The following is a 23,599-nucleotide window of genomic DNA, read 5'->3' on the forward strand; positions in this document are numbered from 1 at the left end:
TCAAGAAAAAAAAAAGCAAGAAAAGAAAATGCTCTCATCCAAAAACAATCCCCAGCATATTCAGTTATCAGACACGACTTAAACTTCAAATGGGACTGGCTTCTATGGTCAGATGTAACTAAAAAAAATTGCTTTTTAGCAACAAACACTCATGATGGCTTTGGTGCACACAGGGATAAAAAGTACCCTATGTGTACAATGAAATGTAGTGCTGTATTTTTAATGTTGTGGGCCTATATTTCTGCTGGAGGTCCTGGACATCTTGTTTAGATACATGGCATATTTGATTATATCAAATACCAACAGATAAAAAATAAAAAATTGACTGAAATCTTATAATGGGCCATGTTTGGTTCTTCCAACCGGACAATAATCCAAAAACAAACCTTAAAAACAACACAAAAATGGGTCACTGGGCACAAAACCAAGCTTCTGCTATGGCCATTCCAGTTCCCTGACCTGAACCCTATAGAAAATGAGTGTGGTGAACTGAAGAGGAGAAGCACCATCATGGAGCTGGGAATCTGAAGGGTCTGGAGAGATTCTGGATGAAGGAATGGTCTCTGATCTCTTATCAGGTGTTCTCTAACCTCATCAGGCATTATAGGAGAAAACACAGAGCTGTATATATATATATATATATATATAAATTAACTTTAAAGATAAAAAAAATTTATTCAGAAAGTAATAAAAATTAAGAATTTTAAAAACAAAATAATAAAACATACATAAGTTAAAAAAATACTAAAATAAAATCAAAATGATAAGAATATTGTCTTTTGTCTTTAAATATAAAAAAATAAGTGAGTACATCCAGTACACCTTGACTCAGAAAAATAGCAAACAATTGTAAATAAATGAATTCAAAATTATAAATAAATTCAGATTTTAATTGCTTTTTAGCAACAAACACTCAAGATGGGTTTGGTGCACACAGGGATAAAAAGTACCCTATGTGTACAATGAAATGTACTGCTGTATTTTTAATGTTGTGGGCCTATATTTCTGCTGGAGGTCCTGGACATCTTGTTTAGATACATGGCATATTTGATTATATCAAATACCAACAGATAAAAAATAAAAAATTGACTGAAATCTTATAATGGGCCATGTTTGGTTCTTCCAACCGGACAATAATCCAAAAACAAACCTTAAAAACAACACAAAAATGGGTCACTGGGCACAAAACCAAGCTTCTGCTATGGCCATTCCAGTTCCCTGACCTGAACCCTATAGAAAATGAGTGTGGTGAACTGAAGAGGAGAAGCACCATCATGGAGCTGGGAATCTGAAGGGTCTGGAGAGATTCTGGATGAAGGAATGGTCTCTGATCTCTTATCAGGTGTTCTCTAACCTCATCAGGCATTATAGGAGAAAACACAGAGCTGTATATATATATATATATATATATAAATTAACTTTAAAGATAAAAAAAATTTATTCAGAAAGTAATAAAAATTAAGAATTTTAAAAACAAAATAATAAAACATACATAAGTTAAAAAAATACTAAAATAAAATCAAAATGATAAGAATATTGTCTTTTGTCTTTAAATATAAAAAAATAAGTGAGTACATCCAGTACACCTTGACTCAGAAAAATAGCAAACAATTGTAAATAAATGAATTCAAAATTATAAATAAATTCAGATTTTAAATATTAAAAAATTAATCAATATATTCTGTATGCCTGAACTGTACTGAACCTGAGCTAAGTCAAACATATCTAGCATTTTTTGAATGTGCAAGACATCTACTGTTGAAGGAGATATTAAAAGGCTGCAACATCTGAATCTAAACTATCACAACAAACAAAATATATGCAGATCTGAGGTTCACAGCTTGAGCAAAGGAACAACTAAAACAGCCATTGTCAGCAACACCCGCTCCTGGTAAGACGTGTCCCTATACACACACACACGCATTATCACTTTACTGAAATAATGAGTCCTTAAAACAACACCCACCTACGTGCTGTTACATGAAACTATGTGTATTTAGATACTTGTGGGAAATGTAGAAAAACTCAAAATGAAGCCAGCGTGATAGGATACAGTGAAATTATTTGATGCCAGGCACAGACAGAAGGAAACAACAAGAATGTAAACACAACAAACAAACAAAACTGAAATGAAGTGCAGCACAAGTGTCTAATAAATCATTTAACTTCAGAACTGACATTAGAGTTTAAGCCTTTGCAACCACAGAAACACATTTACTTTAAGGTCAACATCCTATAGGTATTAGCGGGTATGTTGGTATTTCATGCCACAAAACTTCATCACGTTACCAGCAGGTATTTCCTGGTTCATAGCAGACAACTTCCTATATGTCCTTAAATGAAATTGAAACATTCAACCCTTGATGGATGCCAGAAAATAGCCAAATTCTTAAGACAAACTGCTGTCTTATGTCATAGCAGGACATTTTTTTAATAAAGCTATAGAAGCTGCAGCATCAGCAAAACCTTTAATCAGCACTTACTTGAATGTACGCTCAAGCTTTGGCCTATGTGAAATCCATGGCCACCTGCAAACCAAACAAAACAGAGAAACAAACAGTGATTACAGCGTTCTGTACGACTTCTTTCACAATCTAAACATGCTTCTGATGTTCTCGGCTGGCGCATGGGGCTTCACGGTTTGGTCATGGCACTAAACTGTACAGCCCAATGGACCATAATGAACGTATCTTCTTTTTTGTGGAAAATCCATGTCCTCCTCTTACTGAAATTGGTGGAATTCCCCTAATGGTGGCCAGTTTCAGAGGAGAGAAACCCCACACTTTCAGACCAGACTGGTTTTGTTACTCTTAAGACTCTGGAAAGTGGAAAAACTGAAAAAATAAAAATAAAATTCTGCAGAGTTGAAAAATTATTTCAACACTTCTGTATGAATTCAACACTGTGAATAAATAATAGATATGGAAAAAGTGTAGGTTGTTAAGAGTACAAGAAGAGTGACTCAAAACAACAACCATCAAACCATCTCCAAAAGATTTAGACTTTATGCCGCCACATTTTACTTGAGAGATGCACATTTTTGCTTTTTCTTCTTCTTCTTTTTGTTTTCACAAAACAAAATGCATTTGAACCCTAATCTGAAAATCCCTGAAAACATAATCTGTTTTATCATTGAATACATGGAAGTAGCCACACAATAAAGACAAAGCGCAAATTCACCAAAAATTCACCACTTTAGCACAAAAACTTGTATTATAGACCCTGTTTACACAGATATTCAACTCAATCTCCAACTATACAATTACAAGTTGACAGCTGAAATTAATTGCTATTTTTAACTGCTACCATTATCTATACTGCTAACTGGTATTTTCTTTTTAAAATTGTATGTAAGCAGTAGGCCTGGGTGTTGACACAAAATTCACAGTTAGATTTGAGTTCTATTCAAAAGCTTGCGATTACATTAGATTAGATTCAATTATAATTTTGATTTGACTCGATTCAATATTGATTATTTTGGATATATTTCAAGTACATGGCAAATTTTCTCAAGGAAAAAAACTAAAATAATGCTGTAAAATATACATGAGTCAGCTATACATTACAATATTGGGATTTAAAATGAACTGATTTGTATACAAACACTTAAATTACACTCAATGAAGTTACAATAGCCAGCTAACTTTACAATTAAATATTCCTACTCCAATTCATTTTTTTTTAAAATATAAACATTTAAACGGTGGCTGTCATAAAAACTTGACATACTTATTCAAAAATAAATTAAATACCGAAGAACAGTAAAATATTATAATGAATATATCAAAATGCTCCTCTCTAGTTCATTTTTCTAGCTGACTAAAGAGTTTATAGTCACAGAATATATTTTTTTCTGAGGTAAATGTGACGTTATGTGACATGTGACAGGATACGGATTTCATTCAGTTCTACTCTTTCTTTTAACATACCTTCGGATGTTCATTCAAGTTTATTTCATGCTGAAAAAGCTGAGGAGATGATCAGTTCACGCGCACTTAGTCTCTTGATCTGAGGCGCTACAGCAATCTTTCACTCCACATCAAACATGCCAAAACGGTATTGTTTATTTGAATATTATGATAAACTGGACAGAATCTGAAACCTGAGACTTTTTGTTTAATTCAGAAGTAACAAATTACAAAGCTTATTGCGATTTATTGGACGGGAGGCACACTACATTATTCCGTTCCTTAAATAAAAACAGGCTAGACTAATCGATTCTTGGGATTTAAGAAGCAGTATCGATTCGTAAAAATGAGACTTGAATAAAATTAAGAAATCGATATGTAGTCCTAGTAAGCAGTAAAGTTTAAAATCTCTTTCCAGCTAACAGAGAAGCTAATGTTCTCTCAATCTGAATAAACTTTGAGAGACTGTTAAAATAATCTCCATTTAAAGTTATCTGGTCTTTAAAAAAATTCTCAAAATGCTAACACCAAAACGTTGTTTATGTATCTTTCAGAGAACATTCAAAAGTAATGTTCCCATAATGATTGCTAAAATATACAGTTCCCTTAACAGTTTCTCTAACGTTTGCATAACCAAGAAAAATTTTTTAGAGAACATTCAGAAATAATTAGCGAAATGTTCTTAGAACATATTTTTGTTAGCTGGGTTCAGCGCATTGGTTGATTGACAGGTGAGTAGACAGTTCTTCAGTGTTGTGTGGGACCCATCAAGACTGATTAGTCTAGCCCACCTAGGAGGAATGGAAAGAAAGTAGGCAAGAAAGAGCAAATGTGAGAGTCCCAGCACACGAGGAGGAAATAAGGGGTGAGGGGGAAACAGTCGCATCCCTAAAGCTACTGAGATGTGAAGTTGTCAAAACACATATTTCAATGTGAACAAAGTGAGCAAGGAGTACGCATACAAAAGCGTGTGAATGGGCAGATGTCTGGAGCAGATCCCAGGCTTCAGACTCTCAGGAAACTCAGGAGATAAATGATGTGAGACTAAAGTTCTTCCATTGTTCCTTTTGCATTTAGAAGCAGCGCTATTATAACCCCAAAATGTCTTTGAAACTTGAGTACTTAGTGTGTATGTGCCATTGAATCATGCTTCTAGGGGGCTTTCAATGAAACCACCTGATTTGATAGTGAAAAGACAGATGAAGACAATTTCCTTTTTCATTTATACATAACACAGGTGGTCAATTGTGAAAAGAGAATTGTTATTGATTCAATACTGAATCAAGTTCAGGTGCTAATGTGGTTGGAAAAAAAACTTTAAGTTGTGTTTTGGATGTTACCAGTTGACAGCATTTTGTGGCATAATAGTTTGGACTTTTCCCTAGTTTTCTTTAATAGTAATAATAAAAAAAGATTACATATACCGTATTAAATTTTAAAAAGCTGTAAATAAAGCAGAGATTATTGGAGTATGTTTTTACAAAAACAGTCTTTTCTACTTCAAATACTTCAAACTATGTTATATAAAAATAGTATAATTTGAGCTGTAAAGCGCTTTAACAATTTTTAATCATTTTTGGTGGTTATGGTGTTATTGCAGAGTGTGTAATATTTTGGAAATAACTTCAGAAAGTTATTTTAGAAAAGGTTAGTAAGCAATTTTATCACACTAAAATCGTGCTATCACACACGTAAAATAGTATTTTAACATTAACATATTGGCCACATTCACTTACATTGTTAGTGCTTCACTGCAAACCATACTGTTGCTTTTTTGTAAAGTGTGGGGGGGGGGGTCACCCTGTTAGGGACTGTCATTGTCAATCGTACAGAAGCGTATGTGTGGTTTGTGTTTCATGTAGCACCGCCATAGGTGTGGCGTAAGTGCATGTTTCTGCCTGAGTGCTGACTTAGGGCTGAAATATCTGCACCCTCCTGTTGCAGGAGTTCCCACAGTCTGTGCACCGCAAGAGATGTGACCTTCTGATATATGTAAATGTTACTCTGTCAGTGTTAATGAAACTTATAAGACAATGCATGATGTTTTTTTTTTACTTCTTGTTATGCCGCTGTGGTGTGATGTGCATATGTGTGTATGTGACTGCTGACTCGTGCTTTTTGTACGTGTGTGTGTGACTGCTGACTCATGCTTTTTGCTTGAGAAAAGCAGCATCTAGTTGCAGCAGCAAAGAATGTGACTGAAGGCTCTCCCACAGCAAAGTTGGTCATCAACATATGCTGTGTTTTAGTTAATGATGGGTATCAATCCTTGGTTCGATTCCAACTGCACTTAATGATTCTGGTTCATTATTAATTCCTTGAAGAAGCAATCATTTGTCTTAAATTTTTTGAACTGGTGTGCATATACAGGTGCATCTCAAAAAATTTGAATATGGTGAAAAAGTTCTTTTTTTGTAACTTATTTCAAAAAGTTCAAAAGTAAATTCATTACATGTAAAACATTTCAAAACTTTTTTTGTTTTAATTTTGATGATTAGAGCTTACAGCTCATGAAAGTCAAAAATCCAGTATCTCAAAATATTAGAATATTTCCTAAGATCAATCAAAAAAAGGATTTGAAAAACAGAAAAGTTCAAGTTCTTTAAAGTATGTTCGTTTATGCACTCAATACTTGGTCGGGTCTCCTTTAGCACAAATGACAGCATCAGTGAGGTGTGGCATGGAAGCGATCAGCCTGTGGCACTATTGAGCCTTCAGCTCGTCTGTATTGTTGGATCGACTGTTTCTCATCTTTCTCTTGAAAATATCCCATAGATTCCATATGGGGTTCAAGTCAGGCATGTTGGCTGGTCAATCAAGCACAGTAATATCATGGTCAGCAAACCACTTGTAAGTGCTTTTGGCACTGTGGGCAGGTGATAAAGTCTTGCTGGAAAAAGAAATCAGCATCTCCATAAAGCTTGTCAGCAGATGGAAGCATAAAGTGCTCCAAAATCTGCTGGTAGATGGATGCATTGACTTTGGACTTGATAAAACACAATGGACCAACACCAGCAAACGTCAAGACACCCCAAATCATCACTGACTTCGGAAACTTCACACTGGACTGCAAGCAGCTTGGATTCTGTGCCTCTCCAGTCTTCCTCCAGACTCCAGACCTTGATTTCCAAATTAAATGCAAAATTTACTTTTATCTGAAAAGAGGACTTTGGACCACTGAGCAACAGTCCAGTTCTTTTTCTCCTTAGCCTAGGTAAGATGCTTCTGTTTCAGAAGTGGTTTGCTAGCCCTTTTCCTGAAGATGTCTGAGGGTGGTACTCAACAGAGAGTCATAAATTAGAACCTAAAGTTTTCATCTGCAAACTGCCTTCTCTATTGTTTTATTTGCTTCATTGCAACAAATAAGCAACATTTGAATGAGAATGAAAAAACAGAATACAAATTCCGAATTAATACAAAATTGGAAAACTTGTGATTGAATGAAAGGAAGGCAATTTAAGTTGATACATTTATATGTGAAAAGTAAGTTGGGCAAAACAGAATGGTGTAATCACAATACAGATAAAATAACTTAAAGAAAACTTTATGTAGGCCAAAATTATACATCAGCTCTTGAGGATTACTGCTACAAAGCAGTATAAACAAATAAACATGACAGCAAAGAAACAATACAGATAAACATTATGATCAGACCAGTCAGAACAGATCAGACAGCCAGGAATCAGAGAAACAAGAAGTAAAAAGATATGTGTTAAGATGGTTTTAAGTCATGTAGGGATGTGTGGTCATGGATGTGTTTGGGAATAGTGTTCCAGAATGTAGGGACAGAGATGTAAAATGCCCGTCCACCAAATTATGTTAATATCTAATTGTGCGAACTGGGAAGTAAGTATGAATGATATAATAGGGTCTTAGAATGTAAGGACAGAGATACAAAAACGCCCATCCACTAAACGAGGCTAGTTTTGTGCTGTAGAGTTCTGAAGATATGGAAGTTGGCCAAATAGGATACCAAAGCTTATATATCAGCAAGATAGTCACTGTGCCTTTATAGACTAAATGAAATAAATAGGCCTTGAGACCAAAAAACAGTGATTGTGCATTGCATCAGCCCTGAGCTTGCCCAGCTCCTCAACACCCTTTCATATTCAAATAAATCGCCATGAGAATGCAATTTGTGACAACTTAGACCTTATTGCAGATGGAAAATTTCTCACATGAGTTGTGATTTGACCATGTACTCCAAATATGCTTGCAGTCATTGGATGTTGACAACTTCAGAGTCTCTCATTGGCTTTAAGACGGACTAGTTGTTATACATACAATGTACATGTGTGTACTACTGTGACTACAGGGCCAAATCACAAGGTCTTCTCAAAGACGAACACATTGACGACTATATTATTCCAAAGACTCTCCAGAGACCAGAAATAATATATTTTAATATATACTATTTTAATATAATATAATTATATTATAAATCAAATTATAATGTACATTATATTATAATCGCCAAGCATGGCATTACATGGAGAAATGTGATTTGCTAACCCTTACAGTTAAATTTCATTGATCTGCTACCCAGTGCCCAAAAGGGAGGAGGTGTGTTTTCATTTCAATAGTGTAGCACAAGAGATAGCGAACCAATTCATCCTTCGCTGAGGAGCACCAACTAAAAATGTAATCTGATCAGAGAGAGTGGCTAACATTATTTGGAAATTGAAGTATTGCAGATGGAAAATTTCTCACATGAGTTGTGATTTGACCATGTACTCCAAATATGCTTGCAGTCATTGGATGTTGACAACTTCAGAGTCTCTCATTGGCTTTAAGACGGACTAGTTGTTATACATACAATGTACATGTGTGTACTACTGTGACTACAGGGCCAAATCACAAGGTCTTCTCAAAGACGAACACATTGACGACTATATTATTCCAAAGACTCTCCAGAGACCAGAAATAATATATTTTAATATATACTATTTTAATATAATATAATTATATTATAAATCAAATTATAATGTACATTATATTATAATCGCCAAGCATGGCATTACATGGAGAAATGTGATTTGCTAACCCTTACAGTTAAATTTCATTGATCTGCTACCCAGTGCCCAAAAGGGAGGAGGTGTGTTTTCATTTCAATAGTGTAGCACAAGAGATAGCGAACCAATTCATCCTTCGCTGAGGAGCACCAACTAAAAATGTAATCTGATCAGAGAGAGTGGCTAACATTATTTGGAAATTGAAGCATCCAAATTTCAATGCAGAATTCAGAAGCTCTGAATTTGCACCTAAGCTTGCTCCTTAAAAAAATAAAAAACATTCGTATGGAACTATTTTGAGCCAGATCTCACCTCATACTTGCATTCTTAGGCGGGTTACCTGTTACAGCAACAGGACCAAATTTACATCACAATTGTAAAACTTCCTTCCTTTGTTTGGAGCATGACTGTATTCACAAAAAGCCACAGTCGAATGCAGCCACACAACACCATTTGATCTTTTAAATTTACTTGAAAAATAATGAAAGGGGAATGTCAAATACGAAACATCAGACCAAAATACCAGATATCTTTATGTGTCACAGAGATATGCATGTGTGAACAACACCATAAAACAACAACTGCCAAACAGACAACACCGAAACAGGTGAACACATTTCTGCCCACAGATTGTGCCTGACTGTAATGAAAGCATAGACATTAGTCCATTGGAGTTCATGATGATATGGGTGATAAAAACACCAATCAATAGAAACAGACAATACAAACTTACACGGGCATCTTGGAGAAACCCCAGAGTGGCGGTGCAGGAAAAGCAGAAAGCTTTGATTAAGTTGCACGTAGTTATATTATATTAACTATCGGGGGCTAGACAGAGGGTCTAGCAGAACTGCTGATTAATGTTTGGGCATTACATGGGTAACTGTAGGGGCTAAATAGACCTACTATTTAAAGCATATTAAATAGTATTAGCCACAAACCTCTGGCTAAGGATCAAACTGATGAGTTTGTGATCGTGGAGCCCACGCATAGCGGCCGCCGTGAGGCACCCTGAGCGACATAGATTCCTAATGAACGAGTAAATATATAAGTAAAGAGTTAACTAGAATAATCGAATGTCAGAATAATTAGAGACCGACAAACAACCAATTTGCCTTTCAACCTAAATTCGAGGTCATATTAAAATGGAGTCAGATTAGATACTCCAATGGAGTCAGATTTGAGTTAAACCTAAATTGAATAACTCTGCGCGCTGAAAAGAACGAACACGCAAGAAACCTTCATCCACCACTGGATACCTTCATTGGGCCAAGTGTGTGGACCTTACAAGGTGACTCTTGATGCACTGACACCAGCTTCAGTCCACTCCTTGTGAAGCTCTCCCAAGTGTTTGAATCGGCTTTGCTTGACAGTATTCTCAAGCTTGCGGTCATCCCCTTTGCTTGTGCACCTTTTCCTACCTTATTTCTTCCTTCCAGTCAACTTTGCATTTCATATGCTTTGATACAGCACTCTGTAAACAGCAACCCCTTTCAGTAATGACCTTCTGTAACTTACCCTCTTTGTGGAGGGTGTCAATGATTGTCTTCTGGACCATTGCCAAGTCAGTAGTCTTCCCCATTATTGTGGTTTCAAAGAACAAGAGATACTCGGAATATATACTGTAGGGATGGTAATTGAATGAAACTCAAATGTAAATATTCTAATATTTTGAGATACTGAATTTTTTAATTTCATGTGCTGTAAGCGCTAATAATCAAAATTAAATGTTTTACTTTACATGTAATGAAACTGTTTTTCACAATATTCTAATTTTTTTAGATGCACCTGTGTGTGTGTGTGTGTGTATATATATATATATATATATATATATATATATATATATATACACACACACACAGTATAAGGAACTATATATATACACTACCAAAAGTTTGGGATCAGAATGATTTTTAATGTTTTTACAGGAGTTTCTTATGCTCATCAAGGCTGCATTTATTTGATCAAAAATAATGGAAAAAATGTAATATTGTGAAATATTATTATGATGTAAAATAGCGTTTATCTATTTTAATATACATTAAAGTCTATTTATCTAGAAAAATCTATCTATTTATCTATGTATTCCTGTGATGCAAAGCTGAATTTTCAGCATCATTACTCCAGTCTTCAGTGTCATATGATCCTTCAGAAATGCTTAATATTTTTTTGGAACCGGTGATACTTTTTTTCAGGATTCTTTGATGAATAAAAAGTTAAAAAGAACAGCATTTATTTAAAATTGAAATCTTTTCTAACAATATACACTACCGTTCAAAATTTTGGGGTCACATTTTTATTCTTTATTTTTTTGAAAGAAATTAAAACTTTTATTCAGCAAGGATGTGTTAAATTGATAAGAAGTGATAGCAAAGATTTATATTGTTAGACATTTTTTTTATTTTGAATAAATGCTGTTCTTTTTAACTTTTTATTCATCAAAGAATCCTGAAAAACGTATTGCAGTTTCCAAAAAATATTTGGGAGTACAACTGTTGCCAACATTAATAATTCTAATAATAAATCAGCATATTAGAATGATTTCTTAAGGATCATGTGACACTTTATACTGGAGTAATGGCTGATGGAAATTCAGCTTTGCATCACTACTGTTTTTTTCTGTATTTTTGATCAAATAAATGCAGCCTTGATGAGCATAAGAGACTTCTTTAAAAAACATTACAAGTCTTACTTATCCCAAACTTTTGACTGGTAGTATATATATATATAAAATTGTGTAAATTAAAATTTAACCATTTACTCAATGTATTTGATTTTACCTCAACCAAAATGTATTATTTGGGCATCATAAGAAATTGCTGTGGAACTAGTTATTATATTTTATACTGAGTTTAAGAAAATTATTAACTGGTGTGTATCAATCACTAAAAACACACACACATTACAACACATAATACCCTTTATTTAATAACAATCTGCATTTATAACATTTGTCATACAGACTAAACATGCAGGCTTAAAGGGATAGTTCACCCAAAAATGAAAATTTACTGTTAACTGACTCACCCTTATGCCATCCAAGATGTAGTTAACTTTTTTTCTTCAATTGAACAGTAAAGGATTATTTTATATACATTTTTATAATATTTTATATAATTTTTAGTTGAAATCATTGTCTTTGGCAATTCATAAACTACACATCTCTGGCTGCTGGCTTATGAGAGTCAAATAAACATGTACAGACAAGACCAAATTACCAAAGGCTTCTGAGGACACATTGAGATCTTAGGAAGCTAAACAATCAAAAACTGGCAACCACAGATGTGTAGTGTATGAATTGCCAAGGATCACTGTTTCAGATAAAAATCTTCTTTACTGTTCTACTGAAGAAAAAAGTCACTGACATCTGGGATGGCCTGAGGGTCAGTAAAATAACAGCACATTTCCATTTTTGGTTGAACTATCCCTTTAAAGTTCTCCAGTTGTCAAACATTACATTTGTAATACAACTGCAAAATTTATTTTTAAACATTTGTTTAATAAACTTAAAAAAAGACCAAACAAGTTAAACAAAATGTTTGCAAATAAACATTTACAAATATTACTACTGTTCACAATTACATCTTTAAAATGAGGCAGAAGCCAGAAAAAATAAATTAACCAGGTGTTACAGTTCAACTGAACTGTGTCAAGTAAAGTCCAGTCACTGTATTTATATAGTGCTTTTTACAATAAAGATTGTGTCAAAGCAGCTTTACAGTATTAAACAGAAAAATTGTGTCGAAGGAACCAAAACTCCATCGTCCTTCTCTGGCCAGACAAAACCAGCAGTTTAATTGCAGGCTGCAGCAAAGTCAGATTGTGCAGAGGACTGGTTTGGTTCCTGTGGTCTTGTCCTGATGGCCGTCTATGTGACGAGGTCTTCGGAGGGGATCTGTCTCTGGGGCTCACCTAGTTGTCATTGGCACCTCTGACATTCAGGGCTGTCGAGGTCATCTCTAGGTGCTGATCCACTATCTGATCTGGATACAGACTGGATCCGGGTGACAGCAGTCAGGGCCGGATTTACGCATAGGTATTCTAGGCACGTGCCTATGCTTGCTCGTCCAGGGGGGCCCCAAACACAATGAAGAGATATATAATATTTTTGTTATAGCCTACTATGGGATATCTACAACAGTAAAAGAACCAAAACCCCAGAAGACATTGAGCAAATAAATATAACAAACAATAGGGTAAAAATGACAAACTATTTCCATGTCTTCAACCTTTTTTATGTACGGAAATCATGCTTTCTTTCTCCCGTTCTCTCTCACAGATGCACACACAGTATGACACGCATTCGCGCACACACGCGGAGATGCGGACAGAAACTTGTTGTCAGAGTTGCGGCTGCTTCAACTTAAAGATTCCCTATTAGTAGACGCTGCTGCTGAATACTGCTGAGAGACGCACAGACGCAACACGCAAGTATTCACACGCACTTAATCTCTCTCTCCCTCTCTCTCTTTTGCTCTCTCTCTCACTAATAACTGCGTTAGACTGCATTAATAACTGCGCTAGCCTGCATATCAATGGCTCAAGCCTCTGTTATTAGCTCTAAAATGCCGTTTTGGAATTTGCAACGGAAGGTTTGGGATGAGGGGCATAAAAAATTAGCTAGTTCAACACACACGAGATTTCAGGACAGAAACATGTCAAATGTCTTGAAGCAAATCATCTGAACAATTGATGTGTGATTGTGACTCCAGGCCGTTAAAATTATTAGAGAAATAATGTCTTTCTCAGTTCTCAAACAAATTAAGAACTACATTCAATTTTTATTGACTGAACGCAAGCGCTTATTGCGATAGAAAACACTGTAACGGTTTCCGTTACATATTTTTGTTTGCTTGGGTGGTAATATTAGGCCTATTATATTAATAGGGAAGGGGGGCCCAAAAATTTGTTTTGCTTATGTCACGAAAAGAGGTAAATCCAGCCCTGACTGAGTAGATGCCACTGAGAACAATAAAGCACATTTTAATTGTAGTAAAAACTCAAAACATTAACACATATTACCTTAAGTCTTAGTCTTGAAAGTACACGCACATTGTGTAGTTGCATTGGAGCGGTCTGGTCACATGGCAGTGTTTGGTGCCTCGGAAGAACTGACTGGGTTGCATCTGAAAACCTGTAATGATGACAAAACACCAATTAAACCTTTAGCCACACCCTGATGGAGAAAGAAAAGTACAATTTATCTCAAAAAATGAAATGATGCCTTTTAAATAATTTAAAATATAATACCAGTTAATTAAATTTGTGATGAAATAGAAGTTGTAACCATTTTTTTTTGGCACACACAAAAAATAAATCTCAATCCATTGCACAACACAGGGAGCATTGATGCTGACTATGTTCATTTGTTGCAAGGATTTGTAATAGAACATGCACATTTCATACTATAAGTCTACCTTAAACACCATAAAAATAATATCAAAATATAACGGTCCTGCATGTTGTTGATAAATACAAATGGTATCATTTTACAAATTGATTGATCAATTATCCCAATGTTTACTAAGCCATGGTCTCTTTACCAGTGCAGGGACTCGTGTGCACTACAGGGAACTGACTGAGACGCAGTCTGATTTGATAACAGCCTTGTGAAACGATTCAGTTGTTTATTTTGGTTCGGAACGAACTACTTTTCTGAGGCACCATTCACAAGAACAGAAACACCGTTTGGAATTCGCTCCGTTTGAAAAGAGCCGTGGCTGGTTGTTAGTCACGTTTAATGTCGTATTTTAACTTCACGGGACAATTGCAAAAGTTTGCACACGCAAAAACCCATTCAACACGCCCATGTTAACATCAAATACGCGCATTACTGTGGCTTACATTACACGTTTTGTCGTATTAAGCATCAATGGCTTATAAAAGAGAAAGACCGCATGAGCTCTTCATATTTTTTAACGTCACGGAAACACAAAAATATCATACAACACACCAAAATTAAACCTAAAATTCATTATAGTAACACAGCTTGTGACATTAATTGTTTTATGGATTAAACAAGAAGAAAGACCAGGTTCCCTTAACTTAAACAGTTCATTTCCCTCATATAATTCAGACAACGCATATTCTATGTTTTTATATATGTTGTACCTTTGTGTATAAATATATACGTTTTAAATAATACGTTTAAACCTTTTTTAATATACAAGTTTTGATAAATTCAGTCTAAGAACAAATATTTATACAGTAGGCCTACCACTTACCTGATGCATTAACTTGACATACACTTAACATAAATATTCATTTTTCTTCGGACATACGACTTATAAAACACTTCTAAATATCCCCTCAAAAACATTGAATATGTTGTACGATTTTGTCGATAAATTTAGTCTAAAAAATAACATGTATTTAGTGCAACTTACCTGACGCGTGAACTTGACAAGATGGCGGCGCTGTTTCTCCGGCGAAGTCACTCAGCCTCGCCTGGATTCGTTTTTATTAGTTCAGTCAAAAATTGACATTCTGAATGTTGACTGGATTTGAAAATAACCCTTCATTCAATTTTTTTTATATATTTGTGTAGACTTAATATAATATGTCCTCTCAACTAAGCCCAAGCAATAAAATTAGCTCAACTTAAATATTTTTGTTAATTGGATTTTTTACAGTGAGGGAACAATTCTCACTATTAACTAGTAGCTTATTAGCATGTCTATTATTAACATATTGGCTGTTTATTAGAACTTATAAAGCACATATCTGCATGACCATATTCTACATCCCTAATCCTACCAATACCTAAACATAACAACTACCTTACTAACTATTAATAAGCAGCAAGCTAGGAGTTTACTGAGGCAAACGTCAGAGTTAATGGTTTGTTAATTTCGAGAATTGGACTATAAAATAAAGTGTGACCAAATTTATTTTTAAATAAAACAATAAAAAGAAAAATGACTAATAGCATTGTTTAATTTAATAGCATTATTAAAATCACAAATATTATGTAATGTTATATTAAATATTATATTAATTCTATTCTAAAAATTTGAATTTAAAATGACTCCCTGTCAAATAGACAACCAGTCAGTAAACAGTTGTTGATTGAAAGTGGATACAACAGAAGTAATAACTTCACTCTTAATGATTCAAATGATTCAGAATAGTCAGAATGATTCAAATCTCATTTGAGTCTTTTTGGCCAACTGATTCCATATTTTCCAAATGTCATTTGTTTGTCAATATGGCGGCACTATTCGCACTGCATGTTTGATGCACCAGAATTAGCGGAAGAAAGCAGATGTTCAGGGAGTGTTGAGATCATGAGAATCATTTGGTTTCAGTTTTTAAAAAAAATGGAATTGATTCTGTTTCAGTACCGATTCTTGATTGCCAACCATAATTTTGGGTGCCCAAGATACTCAATGTGTTTTTTAACTAGCTTGACCAACTCCAAACTTACTAGTATAAACCAGCAGCATGGAAATTCATGCTGGTTCAACCTTTTTTTTTTTAGCAGGGTCGTCAATCACGAGGGGAAACTTGCAAATGCGAAGACAAAAAGTCATTGCTCCTTTATCGTGTTCTTCTCTGAACCTTTCATCTTAATACTGTCTTTCTTTCCGTCTGAAAAGAATAAAGAGCTTTAACATAATGATCGGAATGTTGCTCTTTGTTTTGTGGGTGTGGTTAGAACTGCTCACAAGTGTCATCCAGGTGGGCATCAAAAGCGAGAACTGGCATCAATTCCAAACGCACCTCTTCAATGCCTCCAATCTCCCTTTTTAAACAAACAGCTTTGATATTTGTGTGGACAAAAAAAGCTGAGTAAACAAGTATGCAATACTGGAAGAACGGACAATGTCTTTGGTCTGTTCTCGCTCCACCAGCGGGACGGTTTACCTTCCCATTTAGTGAGTACATGGAGGATTAAGCCAGAATCACTTCCTCTCAGTGTCTTTGTCCGTGTCTCTGTTTGTATCCCTGGAGGACTTCAGAGCCATGTTTGTTCACAGCTGACAGTGTCACGCAGATGTTTCTTTGGCGGCGGCGCATGCTGGCATTGCATTGATGGAACCGTTTCACCTTGTCAAGGGATGAAAATTATTTTATTTTTATTTACTTACGATGTATTTACATTTATTTGGTGTGAATTTATTTCTAATAGTCTTATTACATATTCAAATGACTTATTTTGCTAGATTTCATGTTATGAGAGTATGCTAGATGTGGAAAGATGAATCACACCAATAACTGTTAAACTGTGCCGGAAACTGTACATAATTTAAATAAATGGTTAAAAAAACATTTGTGTATTTGTTGGCATCAGGCAATTTGTTTAGAAGCATGTTTCCATCACAGAATAAAAAAATAAAAAAGGTAAATGCAACTTTTTATCTCACAAAAATCAACTAAAATTTACAGCCAGAATTGCAAGATATGAACTCGCCATTCTGAGAAAAAAAGGGTAACACTTTACAATAAGGTTCATTAGTTAACTACTTTAGTTTATATGAAGTAAGAATGAGCAATACTTCTACAGCATTTATTAATCTTAGTTAATGTTAATTTCAACATTTACTAATGCATTATTACAATCAAAAGCTTGTTAACATTAGTTAATGCACTGTGAATTAAAATGAACTAACAATGAACTAACAGTTAATACATGTAAATGTTAATACATTAACTAATGGAACCTTATTGTAAAGTGTTACCAAAAAAAAATCAGAATTACGAGATATAAACGTATAATTCTGATTTACTTTCTCGCAATTCCGAGTTAACATCTCGCAATTCTGACTTTTTCTCAAAATTTTGAGTTTATATCTCGCAATTCTCGCTTCTTTCTCAGAATTCTCAATTTATATTGTTTAAATTTTTTTTTACGGAATAAAAAATAAAAAGGTATTTGTGACTGAGCTTATATCTTATATCTGAATTGTGAGATATAAACCCAGAATTAGAAAGAAAGTTTTAATTGTGAGATTAAGTTGCAATTCTCTTTTTTAATTTTTTTTAAACAAGCTTTCATTAATTTGAGACCCCTAATTAAAAAATGCTGATTAGTGGAAGGTGAAACTCGATTGGATAGACCCAGTTTGTAGCATAAATCTGCATGATTAAGTGACTCCAGTTATGAGCAAACAATGAACAACGTCAAGTGTGATACAAGTAAGACTTTATTAACTACATAAACACTTAAACTAGTCTAACATACACATACACACACACACGCATACTGTTGGTATAGGAAAGGGTTAAAGCTTAACTCAGTAAAGAGGAGAGAAAATAAGAATATGAAGTTATGGAACCATCTGCATATTCAGCAGATCTACCGCCTGAAGGAAACATCAGATTCTTACTTCAAACACACCTTTGTAAAAAGGTGCAAATGATACCTAATGTATCAATGAATAAGACTAAGTTTGAATACTTGCACGTCTCGTCTGTCTGAAAGAAAGGCTTGATGCAGTCCAAAGGTTCAAGTTGATCTTTGCTGAAGTTGGTTGATGAAAAAGAACCAGTTTGAGTCAGAGAATCTTGGTGAATGGAAAAGTCAAGGATGAAGCCTGGCACGAACTTAGTGGGTTGCAGAACCGTTCTAGCTCATGTCTTCATCTTAGAATCTAACCGAACCACCAACTCTGGGCGGGTCACTGAATGTGAGGCCTTTAAAGTCTGCGAAGATTCACACCTCTCAAGAGGGGCTTGTCCAGTGAGAAAGACGGAAATCCCAAGCGGGGGTTTGGAAATACTGGGGAGTTTTATGACCCTTTGTGTGGAAGCATGGTAATTTGCAAATGGAACTTGAATCGAAATTACTAAAGACTCATGACAGGAATGAGGGTTTCCATCATAAGCCTGCATAAAACAGTATAAAATCTCAAAGACAACATACACGATGAACTGAAGGATGTGTGTGTTCATTCAAAGAAAGGTTCTCCTATGGATTAATTAGAGAAAAGTCTAATTTCCACAGTCATTTCTACTGTGCATTGTGTCTCTTCCTATAAAAAGGTAGTGATTTTCCCTACTCACATTCCTGTGGGTCATAAAACCAGTGATATCAGCATTAGTTGCCATGGGGACCAGGGGGGCCTGGTGTCATTGCAGACATCCTGGCACCCAGTTTATTGGGTGAGGGGACTGTGACGATTTGTTAATCTAATGAATAACTGATTTGTTAAATCAAATGAAAAATTGTGTGTTTGACTGGTCCAGACGCCAATTTGTAACCAACAGGTGTGAAAAAAATGGCCAAGTTCTGTGATCAGTCATGCTTTAAGTGCTCTACTGTCCACCCACAGACACACAAACATACAAGTTACAAAAACCAGGGGAGCGGCCCAATCAGGGGGAGTGCATACTTGCCGTCTCCTCACTCAGAGCTAACACAACATGTGGCTTTGTGGCCCCTCTCACCGCCTGCTCTGTTTAAGAAGGCTTAATGGGACATAGACCATGCACTTTTGTGTGCACTGGTTCCTCTTCAAGTACCAGCACTGACAGCCGTGTTCAGGTTGGAAAAATGACCAGGCAGGTTTGGGCAGGTCCTCTCTAATGGAATCTGGACCCAGCACATGAAGGTGCACTAACCAAACTAGGGCAGTGAGGAAAAAGCTGGATAGACATATGAGATGTGGTATGAGATATGAGTACCTAGCTCTACATTAGCAACTGTTGCTTAGCAACTACATACTGCATCCACCATATTGGAAAGGTCAAGATCCACTGTAAACACATGCAAATGAATAAACAGATGTTAGACAGCTCTGCATGTTGCAGATGATATAAAAAAAAAACGGATAAAATGTTTCCAGTGATGAATAATGGGGGTAGTAATTGTAAACGACGCAAGTTGGATATAAATTCAATTACAATTACTATAAATATTTGTTTCTACTTTAATATGTATTTAGTTATTTATTTATTATTTATTTATAATACATATATTACTTTATCTCAAAACATAATCAAAATTTCACACAAGTCCTGAAAGTAGACAATTGCTGCAAAAGGGGGGTCACACCAGATACTGAAAGCAAAGATTCACATACTTTTGCCACTCACAGATAATGTAACACTGGATAATTTTTCTCAATAAATAAATGACAAAGAAAATATTTTTGTCTTATTTGTTTGTTTGGGTTCTCTTAACTGCAGGTAATGTTTCTTGTAACCGCTGATCAGTCCTGCACAACATCTTGAAGGAGTTTTAGCCCATTCCACAGTACAAAACCAATTCAACTCTGTGATGTTGGTGAGTTTCCTCCTCTGAACTGCTTGCTTCAGGTCCTTCCACAAAATTTCAATTGGATTACGGTCCAGACTTTGACTCAGTCATTCCAAAACGTTAACTTTGTTCTTCTTTAACCATTCTTTGGTAGAACGACTTGTGTTCTTGGGGTCGTTGTCTTGCTGCATGACCCACTTTCTCTTGAGATTCAGTTCATGGACAGATGTCTTGACATTTTCTTTCAGAATTTGCTGGTATAATTCAGAATTCATTGTTCCATCAATGATGGCAAGCCGTCCTGGACCAGATACAGCAAAACAGGCGCAAACCATGATACTACCACCACCAGGTTTCACAGATGGGATAAGGTTCTTATGCTGGAATGCAGTGTTTTCTTTCTCCAAACATAACGCTGCTCATTTAAACCAAAATGTTCTATTTTGGTCTCATCCATCCACAAAACATTTCTCCAGTATTGCTCTGGCATGTCCACATTAACTTTAGCAAGCTGCAGATGGGCAGCAATGTTCTCTTTGGAGAGCAGTGGCTTTCTTCTTGCGACTCTACCATGCACACCATGGTTGCTCAGTGTTCTCCTGATGGTGGACTCATGAACATTAACATTAGCCAATGTGAGAAAGGCCTTTAGTTGCTTAGAAGTTATCCTGAGTTCCTTTGAAACCTTGCAGACTATTACATGTCTTGCTTTTGGAGTGATCTTTGTTGGTCAATCACTCCTGCGGAGGGTAACAGTGGTCTTGAATTTCCTCCATTTGTACACAATCTGTCTGACTGTCGGAGTCAAAACTCTTTAGAGATGGTTTTGTAACCTTTTCTAGCCTGATGAGCAACAGTAACTCTTTTTCTGAGGTCCTCAGAGATCTCATTTGTTTGTGCCATGATACACTTGCACAAACATGATCAGACTTTGATAGATCCCTGTTCTTTAAATAAAACAGGGCACACACTGACACCTGATAGTCATCTCACTGACTGAAAACACCTCTGAACAGATGGACTCTAATTTCACCTTCAAATTAACTGCCAATCCTAGAGATTCACATACTTTTGCCACTCATAGATATGCAATATTGGATAATTTTCCTGAATAAATAAATGAAAAACAACATATTTTTGACTCACTTGTTTGTTTGGGTTCTCTTTGTCTACTTTCAGGACTTGCTTGCGATGTTGATTATGTTTTGTGTCATATTTATGCAGAAATATAGAAAATTCTAAAGGGTTCACAAACTTTCAAGCGGCACTGTATATATATGTTAAAAGCAGCAATATTGTGAAATATTTTTACTATTTAAAATAACTGCTTTCTATTTGAATATATTTAAAAATGAAATTTTTCCATGTGATCAAAGCTAAATTTTCATCATCATTACTCCAGTCTTCAGTGTCACATGATCTTCAGAAATCATTCTAATATGCTAATTTGCTGTTCAAGAAACATGTATTATTATTATTATTAACAATATTTAAAACAGCTGAGTACATTTTCATTCAGGATTCTTTGATGAATAGAAAGATCTAAAGATCAGCATTTAATTGAAATAAAAAGCTTTTGTAACATTACACACTTTACAATTGGGGGGGGGGGGGGCCAGTCACCAAGCCTGCATTTATGTGATCAGAAAATGATAGAAGAAATTACAGAAATTAATACTTTTATTTAGCAAGGATGCTTTGAATTGATCAAAAGTGACGATAAAGACATTTATAATGTTACCAAAGATTTATATTTCAGATTATTGCTGCTCTTATGAACTTTGTAATCATCAAAGAAACCTGAAAAAATTCTACTCAGTTGTTTTCAACATAATAATAATAATAAAAAATGTTTTTTGAGCAACAAATCAGAATATTAGAATGATTTCTGATGGATCATGTGACTGCAGTAATGGTGCTAAAAATTCAGCTTTAAAATCACAGGAATAAATTACATTTTAAAATATATTCAAATAGAAAACTGTTATTTTAAATAGTAAAAATATTTCAAAACTGTACTGTTTTTGCTGTACTTTGGATCAAATAAATGCAGGCTTGGTGAGCAGAAGAGACTTCTTTGAAAAACATAAAAAATATTACAGTTCAAAAACTTTTGACTGGTAGTGTATATACAGTACACACGCACACATGTCATGTGACTATAATCTTTACATGTTGGACACAGGCACTCTCACTACGAAAGCAACTCTCTGAATGTCTTTACCTCAAGTCAGAACATCAATAAAGTGTCTGCTCTCTATTAACAAGACCACAAACAGTCACGACAACACACACATAGATGTACACGGAGCGCAGCGAATGAAGCTGCTGTCAGTGTTGAACAGCTGCATGGACTTCTCTGGACCGGGCCCAGCCACCTCTGTCCCACAAAGAGCTGCTTGTGCCCTCTCAGTTCGGCTCGAGTCGACATGAAACACACACTCACAGGGCCAGGGTCAGACCCTGTTCTTTGTAAAGGGAGCTGTTGTCAGTCCTCACTGGCAGACGGAAGAGTGGAGGTCAAATGTCAGCGGTACGGGGGGGGCAGGGTGAGGACTGAGGTGAGGTGAGTCTGTCCTGGGTTGCTGCACCTCAGAGTAGCTGACATGCTAATGCTAACCCTAGTGTGCGCACAATATGCGGAAACTTGTCTTGTGCAACACATATAATCCCAGATTCACAGACAATGCTTAAAGGAATAGTTCACCCAAAAATGAAAATTCTGTCATTAATTACTCACCCTCATGACGTTCCAAACCAGTAAAACCTTCGTACATCATCGGAACACAAATTAAGATATTTTTGATGAAATATCCAAGAGCTTTCTGTCCCTGCATAGACAGCAACGCAACTACCAAGTTCAAGGCCCAGAAAGGTAGTAAGGACACTGTTAAAATAGTCCATGTGACATCAGTGGTTCTGATGAAGCTATGAGAATACTTTCTGTGTGCAAAGAAAACAAAAATAATGACTTTATTCAACAATTTCTTCTCTTCCGTGTCAATTTTCGACACGCGTTTACGAGATTACTACGAGCGACGCATGTGTGTGATGCCAGAATTTTAATTTCATGTCAAGTTTAAGCTAACATCAAGAAGTTTATGCAATGGCTAACTTTTGCAGCTACAAATACGTTGTTAAAACCATAGATATGTATAGGTACAGTAGATGATGCATTATTAGTGGCTGTTTCTATGGGCCACTATACGTAACCCATCCGCCATATTGGAATATTTAAAGCCGGTCCGTGAACACTCAAGAGCAAGTTGCCTGTATGTCTGTAACCCTAGTTATGAATATCTATATCTGCAATAGACGATAGACTAAATTAACACAATACAACAAGATGTAGCTGTTAGCTATGCTGCCAGTGTATGAAAAACAATGTTTTTTAATGTGACTGAACAAATTTAGACCACTTTTTTCCCCTTTTTTTTATTTGACAAAAAACCTAAAAAAAGACTAATTCATACACATTT

At 35.5% G+C, this 23,599-nt stretch overlaps 1 long non-coding RNA gene across 1 annotated transcript in view; it reads right to left on the reverse strand.

The window, feature by feature from the left end:
- LOC107572678 (uncharacterized) overlaps window positions 1-23,599 on the reverse strand; it is a 122,990-nt gene that overhangs the window by 5,483 nt on the left and 93,908 nt on the right. Inside the window, exon 2 of the long non-coding RNA XR_001607383.1 lies at window positions 2,484-2,528. This is a non-coding gene — a long non-coding RNA (uncharacterized lncRNA). The remainder of the gene's footprint in view (window positions 1-2,483; window positions 2,529-23,599) is intronic.

The sequence above is a fragment of the Sinocyclocheilus grahami genome, unplaced genomic scaffold (genome assembly GCF_001515645.1).
Source record: "Sinocyclocheilus grahami isolate Dianchi unplaced genomic scaffold, SAMN03320097.WGS_v1.1 scaffold30.1, whole genome shotgun sequence".
Taxonomy (NCBI): Eukaryota; Metazoa; Chordata; class Actinopteri; order Cypriniformes; family Cyprinidae; genus Sinocyclocheilus; species Sinocyclocheilus grahami.